The following is a 9,006-nucleotide window of genomic DNA, read 5'->3' as shown; positions in this document are numbered from 1 at the left end:
AAAGATTTCGTTCTGCTTTGCCATTCCGCTGGGGTAGATGAGCCCCAGCCTTTTTTCAGGAGGCTCATTCTGCTCCTGGGCTTCTCTGGTACTGTTCCTTGAGTTGGTTGCAGGTTTTGAGCTGTCTAAGCTCTTTGGGTAGGTGTGTTTTGACATTCAGAGATGGGGAGGTTTCTGGTTGAGGTAAGAGATTAAGGAGCAGTCAAAGTTGAGCAGCAGATATATATTAGGAAGTACACTTGTACGAGCTTTTGTTTTCCCTTGGGTCAGTAAGTTTTTGTTGGGTGTTCAGGGGTAGCAAGATGGTCTAATAGTGTGTTTTGGATTATTTGGTTTTGTGGGGGTGTTATGGTTTTGTCTGGGTTTTTTTGTTTATGGTTTGTTGGGTTTTTTTGTGTGTGGTAGGTTTTTTGTTTGTTTTGTCTTGTTTTCCAGGAATTTTGACTTGACTGAAGGTAGAACCTTATATTTTTTCCACCAGTTTTGCCTGTGTTGTGCAAGTTGTTGACGTTATCTCTCAATAGGACTGATGGTGAGATGCTGCGGTAGGGGTTAGGGTGAGTGTGTTGTACACATCTGTATATGGAGCTCTAGCCTTCCTTCAGAAAGCAGCAGGGACGTAACGCATAGTGTGTGTCGGTGTACGGGACTGCTCGTCGCCTTTCCCGATCGCCCGCAGAGTACCACGTTGTCCCGAGAACCTTTGCAGCTTGCGGCAGGTCCCTTGTAGATTATAAGCATCAGGGCTTCTGTTATTTTGTGGGCCTGTAGAGAGCACGGAGTCTGCGGGAAGCCGGAAGGTGGGAGGTGCTCGCAGAACGCGGGGCAGAGGTGGGAAGGGCGGCTCCCGAGGAGCGGCTGACATAGGGGCTTTAGGGGTGCAAATACAGGGCAGGAGCTGTCGGGAAGGAGTGAGGTTCCTTCCCTGACAGTTCAGGAGGAGAGGAGGGGTTTTTGAAGTCTTGGTACCGGGGAATGGTTGGGAAAGGGGTGTTTAAGTGTTAGCTAATGGTCGTGTTCTGTGTGCAAGCAGCCTCCGGTAGCCCAGTCTCCTTCCCCGTATGTGTCAGCACGGCCACTCGAGCGTGCTGTCTGCCGAGAGGTTCTCCACGCGGCTGTTCATGGAGTCGCTCAGGAGTGAGTTACCTACAAAAGGAGAGTGTGTCGCTACACCAGCCACGCCTGTTTGCTTCCCGTATTGCTTTTGGCATTTGCCCTATCGGTGTCCGCCTGTGCTTGAGTCATCTGACACGAACTGTGATTTTTGTGTGTTGCGTGGTTTGACTTTTTCTTGCAGTTTAAGTAACAGGTCGAGGGTTAAGCAGGACAGTCGAGCGAGGCGTGACGGCAAAGGCGAGCAGATGGCGTCGTGTGCTGTGACGGGGCGGGCTGTGAGGTCACTCGTCTGGGATTTCTGCCTTTGGGGTCTCTGTGTTGCCGAACAAGTCGGTCAAAAGGATTTGTTAGTTTGTTTTGCGTGGTGAGCTCTTGATTTTGGAAAGCAGTGTCCAACATCTGTGTGCCTCTCCGTATTTCCCCAGAAGTGGGCCTGGCATTGAAGGTGACGGTTCCCCAGCCATCGGGGACGGACCGAGAATGCGAGCAGGCACCTGACGTGGCCACTGACCCGGGAGGCACGGATTGGGAGGTGAGCGGAGCCGTGTTGGCACGGTAGGGGAAAGGATGAGTCTGGAATGTGGCTGTTGGTGCAGATGCGCGGTAGGGAGCCGGACACGGAAGGGAGGGGGCGAACAGAGCATCGTGAGAAGGTAGGTCAGCACGTGACAACGGAGGGGTCGTGCAGTGTGAGCACCTATGTGACTAGTTAATGAAGGGACTCACAAAACTATATGCAAAGCGGGATGTCTGCCCCGAGCTCGTTGGGCAAGGTGAGCGATGAACAGGGAGCCGTAGCAGCTGTTATTTTTGAGGTGTGGAATTGTTTGTGAGCGGGCGGCCGCTTCCAGGCGCAGGGGTCGCCTTGTCTCTCTGGTTCTCTAGGCACCGTAGGTGGCGGCGGCCACGACATCCAGCCTCATTAGAGCGTGGGGGAGCGGAAGTTCACGGCGCTTCCGAGGAGGCTGTTGTTGCGGAAGTGGCCGGCGTTGAGTGGTGCGATGCTGAGTGATGGCACCGCACGTTTGGAGATGAAGAGTATCCGTGTGACCGCAGCCCCATCCTACGTAGCCTGTGTGGCCTTTTTAAAGGATGGCTTTTGAGCCCCCAGATTTGGAAGGGAAGCTGAGGGGCCGATGCGGTCTTTGTGCGGGTGGCCGGTCGGTTGGGGGAAGCGCAGGTGGGGCAGGCAGGGGTTGTAAAATCAGCGGAGGGTACCGTTCAGAGACCGGACACGTTTGGGCCGAGAGAGGTTGTGGTGTCCTTTCTGCAAAACAGAAGCATCTGCCAGGCAGGGGGAGTTCCTGCCTGTGCTTGTGCTGTTGTGTGGATTTTGTAGTCTGTCTTTGTTCCTTACTGTACTCGGGTCTCGATGTGTCTGTTGTTCTCCGTGCTGAGCAGGCACCTAGGTAGCAATATTGAGGGTTTTGCAAGCCCTGGCTCATCGGCATAATGGTAACCAAGAGCTTCCTTTCTCGCATTTTAAGTCTACTGCATAGATTTGTCTTGTGTCTGAAATATTAGACCTTTATAGAAGGTCATCTTTTTGCAGCGGTGATTAAGGCGGCCTCGATACTGCTGCTGAGGAGCAGTCTGAATACGCAGAGCCCTTTTCTGGGACCTGTTCCCTGCACCTGAACGTTCTGAGGTCTTTAAGAGTGGCTTGTCGCTCGTACGTCGTCCTAGTTGTGGGTATATGGTTTTATTGCAGGTGATGATGGTAGGTGACTTCTCTGCGGATGCTATAGCTTCTTCCTCGCTGCCGTATAGATCTTCTCGCCCGGTGGCATCTCTGGGCCGGAAGTCCGTCGTCTCGGTGAGAGTTTTCTTAGGTGCCTCGATCGCGTCGCTTGTAGTATTTGTGAGCGGTGTCGGTCCGTGCATGTCGATGCCTGTGTCAGAGCTGCTCCGCCTGGGGGTGTAGCAATGGTAGAGCGGAGGAAAGAATAGCAATAAGAGTATATGGTTAATGTTAATATGCATAGACTGTTTTGGCAACGCCCGTACAACCCTCGTCGGAGCGAGTGGCCGTTGGCAGCGGGCGAGGATGGTAATTTCCGGGGTGTTTTGTGGGTGCCGAGGGGATGACCGTAGCTGCCTGGGAGAGGCAGCTAGAGTGCTAGCTGAGCAGAGGGCACCTCTCAGCTGTTCAAGCTTGTACGTGCGTGGGGCTTAACATTTGATTGAAGGTATTTCCTTTAATGGCATGCAGTAGTTGGGCTCTAGATGGTATTCCTACGTGGAAGCAAGACCTGTGGAATGGTTAAGCTGTTGCTGTGCGTCCAGGTGACTTGTTCTATCATGCTGTTCTTGCAGAGGATGAAGATGGAGCTGTGCAGGGTGATGGAGCAGAGCTGAGTAGAGCACACTAAGGCAGCGGGTCCGTGTGCGGGATTAAAGGGAAGATGCGACCGAAGGCTATTTGAGGAGCATTTCAGGCGAGCTGGGTCGCAGTGAGGGGGCGCATGGGGCTGGTGACTTTGTTCTCTTTGCTCTCAGGAGCACAGCGCTATCCCTAGGGGCTGGCAAGGTCCTAATTGTGGGGCCGGCGCCCATCGGGTGCTTCTTTTTGCGTTACAGTTTAAAGCGTGGATCGCTCTGATGTTTGAGGAGTTTCTGGGCAGTTGTCGTCTGCGGCGTCGTTCCCAGATGCGTGAACAGCTCTGCTCTGTCGCTGTCTGTTTTCAGGGAGCGTGATTTCTTCCCTGCATCCTTACGTTCTTAGGTCTTGTAGCTGGGCTTCTTGTGCCTCCTCCCTCTCAGTTTTGAGAGGAACTTCTTGTCACGGGCCCTGACGCTCTTCTAATCATTTTGGATCTCGTTAGGGCCTCCTTGCATCCCTGTCAGGGTTCTGCAGGTCTTGTTGCTGGACGAGCTCTTCCGTCCAGTTGTCTCTGTGTTTGCCGAGAGCGTTCTCTCGTCTTGGAGGCGCGCGGTTTGTAGTGTTTCTCATAGCGTTGGTGTGTGCGTTTTGTGAGTTTGGCTCGGAGCCGCCTTGCTGGCCGTGTAGAGTCGGGTAGGTGGCACAGCGATGAGAGCTTAGGGTTCATCTGTTGCTGTGCTAAGGCTGTTGGGGGAAAGGTGGTACCGTCATCTCGGATGGAGTGGCCCTCCTCAGCAGGCAAGGACCGTAATCACCGTGACGTTTTGTGGGCTCGGAGGCCGTGACCGTGGCTATCTGGGAGAGGCAGCTAGAGTTCAGCTGAGCAGATTACCTCTGCAGGGTGTTCAAGCTTGTACGTGCGTAGGGCTTCATGTTTGATGTCATATGTTTGTTTTTAATGGCAGGTTATAGTCGGTGTTCAGGAACAGTTAAGGTACTGCTGTGCAACCAGGCGACTTGTTTCGTATTGGTTTTGGAGATGCCGAGGGACGAGTCGTGCAGGGCGACGGAGGGGAACTGAGGGGACCGATGTAAGCGGGTGAGTCGGTGCGTGGTGTATATAGAGGGAAGATGTGACCGATGCCTCTATGACTCCGTTGCTCCTTGCGTTTGTCTTTTGTTTTGGTTTTGAAGTAGCGTAGCAATGAGCAAAGGAGGCAAGTCGAGCAAGGCGAGTGGTGATTGGTGGGCTGAAGTAGCAGCTCTTTTCTGAGGTGTTGTGTTGCTGGTGAAGTTATAAGCAACGCGTGTCGTTTGGGTGTTACGGACGGCGGGCGAGGTGCCGTGTTCAGCTGCAAGTGACGTAGGCCGGGTGGGAGGCTGTCGAGGGAAAGGGGTGCGAGACGGGGATCGGTGCGGGCAGGCTGTGGCATCGGGCAGCATCTCAGGAGGTGCCTTTTCGCTTGGCTTTTTGCAGGTGCCGCTGGCAGGCTCGGAGTGCTGCTGCCGCACGCCTATGAGAGGTCTGAGAAGGTGGGGCAGCGGCCAGCATCTAAGACCAGAGAATGCTGTGGTCCGTCGTCGAGCTCTTCAGTTTTGTAGGTAACACGTGGGCCGTCTTTGGAACGGCGTATGAGCATTAGAAGTGAGCTGGGTAGTAATGAGGAAGTCACGGGGCGGTGATTTCTCACGAGCGTAACGGTAGTTTACTGTGTGTTGATACGTTTGGTGCCACAAGCGATGACGGAAGCGGGGTGTGATGCTGGAATCTGTGCAGAGCAGGTGAGCCGATGGGCATGTTCGTTTTGATGAGGGGGGTGCTCTGGAAGAGATCTGTGTTGACCTGTGTGATACTTATTGCTGGCTCTGGGTTTTTTCCTTTTTTACATGATGAAGAGGCACCTGGCCACTGCAAGAATATCCTGGTTAGCTGGTGTGTTTCTTGTTGTGAAAGGATGCATAATCTGACCCATCTGAAAGCCCCACAGTGTGACTTTTGTTAGGAAGAGATTTTGAAGAATTGAGATATTTCTTATTCAGTGAGGTTGCATTCTATGAACTTGCCATCAGAGTGCATCTTAGAGACAGTGTCTTTGTCAGCAGAACTCATCAGCACAAGACTTGCAAAGTATTGCTTTTTTTTAAAGACAAAAAAATCCATGGTCCTTGCGGAGATCCAAGCACAGCACATACTCCAAAGGTTGATGGCATTGGTAGTGCTTGGGTTCTCAGTTGTAACAGTCGAGATACCATAAAATGCGGTTCGCCTGCATGCTTCGGTACAGCCGAACGCATTAGCAGGTCTGCCGGTCCTTCTTGGTAGCCCCGTGTATTGCAACACTGGGGATTTGATTTGTGTGGTTTTTTGTTGTGGTATTATTTTCCCCCCCCCCCCAAAAAAGTAAAACTGTATCGGGGATCTCTTCACTCACCGATTCTTCTGTCATAAATGAAAGTTTAAAAAAAAGCTAACATCGTCTGATTTACGACGTGACTTGCGCTCTTTCAGCTGTAACTGCCAAGCAGATGTAGGGTACGATTTGTTAGGTGTACTTAAGCAGGTAGGTATTTGTTGTAAATATTTAATGAGGGGCGACTGAATGTTGTGGGGGGGTGTTTCCTGCCGGTATTTTGAGGGAGCGCTCTTAAGTACTTTATTTCAGTCTCGCTTTCGACGCGCGTTTCCCTGGCAGTTCAGCAGCATCTCTTGGGCGGGGCAGCCGGGCGGACGTCCCTCCCGACTCCGTAACACGCCAAAACCCCCCAGTCACGTTGCTGCTGTGTATTTTGGAGATAGATAATCTTATGGCGGGCGTGAACGGCTGTGCGAGTTGAATGAACGCAGAAGGAAAATGGAAAGCTTTTAGAGCCTAGACGCTCATATTGGATGTGCGTAAACACGCGCCCGCCTTCTCAGCACAAAGTGAATTACTGAGATTTATTCTTAATTTTTTACGTTACTCTTTCAAGTTTGACACGCTTCACTTCAGGCTTCGTGGAGCCAGGCAGCAAGACGTGCGGCGGCAGGGCGAGGGCTGTAGCTGCTGCGGTGGGTCTGTAAGCGGAGGTTCCGGTTCCGGTACAACTTTGCCCCGCAGCCTCACGGGGTTATCTCCCCGCAGCGGTGCCGTAAGGAAGGGATGAGACGTTTTCCAGCACCAGCCAGAGCGTTCAGTGTTACGCGAAGGATCTGTTCAAAATGGTATCGGTTAGTCTTAATACCGTTTTCAAGCGTTCCAATCACTCTAGCTTTTAAAGGATGTGTTGTGTTTTGACGTGACCCGTTTGCCTGGAATCTTGCTGCGGCTCAATTTCCTTCCTACCCCTTATGCTGACTGAGCTCCTCCATTTTCTTCTGTGCTATTTTATTAACGTGCTGAAATATAGTTTGGGATTTCTGTTTTTCAGATGTCGTCTAAGTGTCTCGTGATGCTCAAGAGATGCCTGCCGGTCGTTAAGCGTGGTGAAGGTAAGGGGCCATCCCTCGGCCTGGAGGCTCCTGGCTCTGTCTCCAGCGGGTGCCCCGCAGGTGCGGCCGCGAGGGCTGCCCGGTGGGGAGAGTCGGGGCCCCCAGGGACCGGGGCTGTTTGTCACCCCGGGGAGCCCGTCCCAGTGCGGGAACATGTCCGAGCGGAGCCCGAGAGAGACGTGACACCGTCCTCTGGCACGCTCCTGCTCTGCCGTGGGGCAGCCGCCAGCCTGCGGACAGGGGCTGGGGGGGCTGCAGCTGTTTGGGGGGCTGCCCCACCTTTTAGATTTTAGCAGAGCTCCCCCTTTTCTGGGGGGTGTGGGAGGGGTGTGCGTGTACCTTTGTAAATGGCACTATTAAAGTAATGAGCTGCAGGTTGGAGCAGGTTCCCTTGTTTAGTGCCCTTCTTGGGGGTGAATAAAATTGGGGGAGTCCTGGGGGGGGTGTGATGATGTCATGTGGGGTGCCCCGGTGTCACTGGGGGAGCTGATAATGCGTCAGAGGAACAGGTGAGTGGGGGCGTCATGTAGGGGTTCCCCCCCAAAAAGGGGGGTTACAGCCCCAAAATGCCTGAAAATTCAGGGGGGCTATTACAAAAACCTCTTATATATATTGACATGTGTAATATTAATTTATAGATGCATAAAGGGATTTTGAGATAAGAACTTATCTCTCCTATATTATATAACGGATTTCGGGATACAAAAATTCTGCATCGAGATGCAGGGTTTTAAAACACAAAAGTAACTCGACCGTCTATATATCTAGATCAAAAAATAAAGGAGTTTAAAGTGAAAAGGATAGATGAAGGAATTCAAAGCAGAAGAAAGTCTGACTAGAGCGAGCATCTACGCTTAGTGTGTGTTACATAGTCTAAGTAGATGTGTAATCTAAATAGAGGTTATATAGAGTGAAATAAGCCGAGGTATAACTGTAAGTAGATGTCTAAATAGAGAAGTCGAAAAAGATTGAAGTGTCAAAGGGTAAGTAAGCAGATAGCTAGCCTAAATAGCTGTTTTATGTACGTGTTAATATGGAAGTCTAAACAGGTATGTGTAAAGAGATATTCTGTGTAAGTGTAAATAGCCTAAATAGGTGTAAGTGTAAATATAATAGCTAAGTCTAAACAGATGTTGTATGTAAATGTAAAACAGATAGTATATATAAAATATAGATGTACTCCGTAAGGATGTGTAAGTAGACACATAGTGCAAATGTCTATGCTATGTAAGGTTTTAAAATGCAAAGAAACCACGTTGATAGAGATGTTTATAGAGAAGATTTAAAAATTAGACACACAGCCCACCCCCCAATCAACTGAAGGCACAAAAGCGCTTTCAAATGCTGCCCCTTCCCCGTTCTCCTTCTCCCATCCCGATTTGGGGCCGATTCCCCCAAATGGGGACTTTCCCCTCTGGGGCTGCGTAGGCAGCCTGGGAGCTGCTGCCAGGGCAGACACACACTCCAAAGCCCCTGAGTCTGGGTCTGCAATGGGGGGTGAAAAACCCCAAACAGGTTTGGGGGAAAGAAAACAATTCGGGGCTCTTGGGAAAGCCCACTCCTGCTGGGTTTGTGCAGTTGGAAAGGAGGGGGGTAAAAAAAGCGGGGGTGGGGGGGCGGAACCCTGCTAACCATTCTCATGCACAAAAGCAAAAAATCGCCAATTTCAATGTTGTGGAAAGGGTGAAAAAAACCCGGAAGTGAACCGTTTGGAAAAGCAATCCCAACTTTTACCTTATGGAAAAGCAAAAAAAAAAAAAAACCCCAAACGAACAAAACCAAAGTAACCCGAACAACAACAAAAAAAGCCAAACCATCCAACCGGAAATCACCAAAACTAAATAAACCCACCGAAAACCCTAAACTGGGGAAAATTTGGGGTGAAACACCGGCAGTTTGAGGGGCATTGCTGGGGCTTATCTGGAATGGATTCGCCGGAGCGGGTCAGTTATCTGGAGCGGATCATCTGCTGCAGGTTAGCCCAGGTGAGTTGCCCGTTGTGGATTATCCTGGGGGGACCCCCTGGTGTCAGTCATCCCCATGCATGTTCCCCGTGGCGTGTCTGCCCAGACATGCCCCTGTCCAGCGGTGTCCGCCT

At 51.4% G+C, this 9,006-nt stretch overlaps 1 long non-coding RNA gene across 2 annotated transcripts; it reads left to right on the top strand.

Annotated features, from left to right (window-relative positions):
* Positions 1–4,420: 4,420 nt before the first annotated feature.
* LOC142051030 (uncharacterized) lies at positions 4,421–7,704 on the top strand. Of its 2 annotated transcripts, none has more exons than XR_012658261.1 (3): positions 4,421–4,538; positions 4,917–6,647; positions 6,848–7,704. It is a non-coding gene; the product is annotated as an uncharacterized LOC142051030 (long non-coding RNA). The 2 variants fall into 2 exon arrangements; XR_012658262.1 differs by having other exon boundaries at positions 4,446–4,538; positions 4,917–6,641; positions 6,848–7,294.
* The last annotated feature ends 1,302 nt before the right edge of the window (positions 7,705–9,006 follow it).

Source organism: Phalacrocorax aristotelis, unplaced genomic scaffold, assembly GCF_949628215.1.
Source record: "Phalacrocorax aristotelis unplaced genomic scaffold, bGulAri2.1 scaffold_113, whole genome shotgun sequence".
NCBI lineage: Eukaryota > Metazoa > Chordata > Aves > Suliformes > Phalacrocoracidae > Phalacrocorax > Phalacrocorax aristotelis.
The sequence above is the reverse complement of the archived record's forward strand: the minus strand, read 5'-3'. Positions and strand labels throughout refer to the sequence as shown.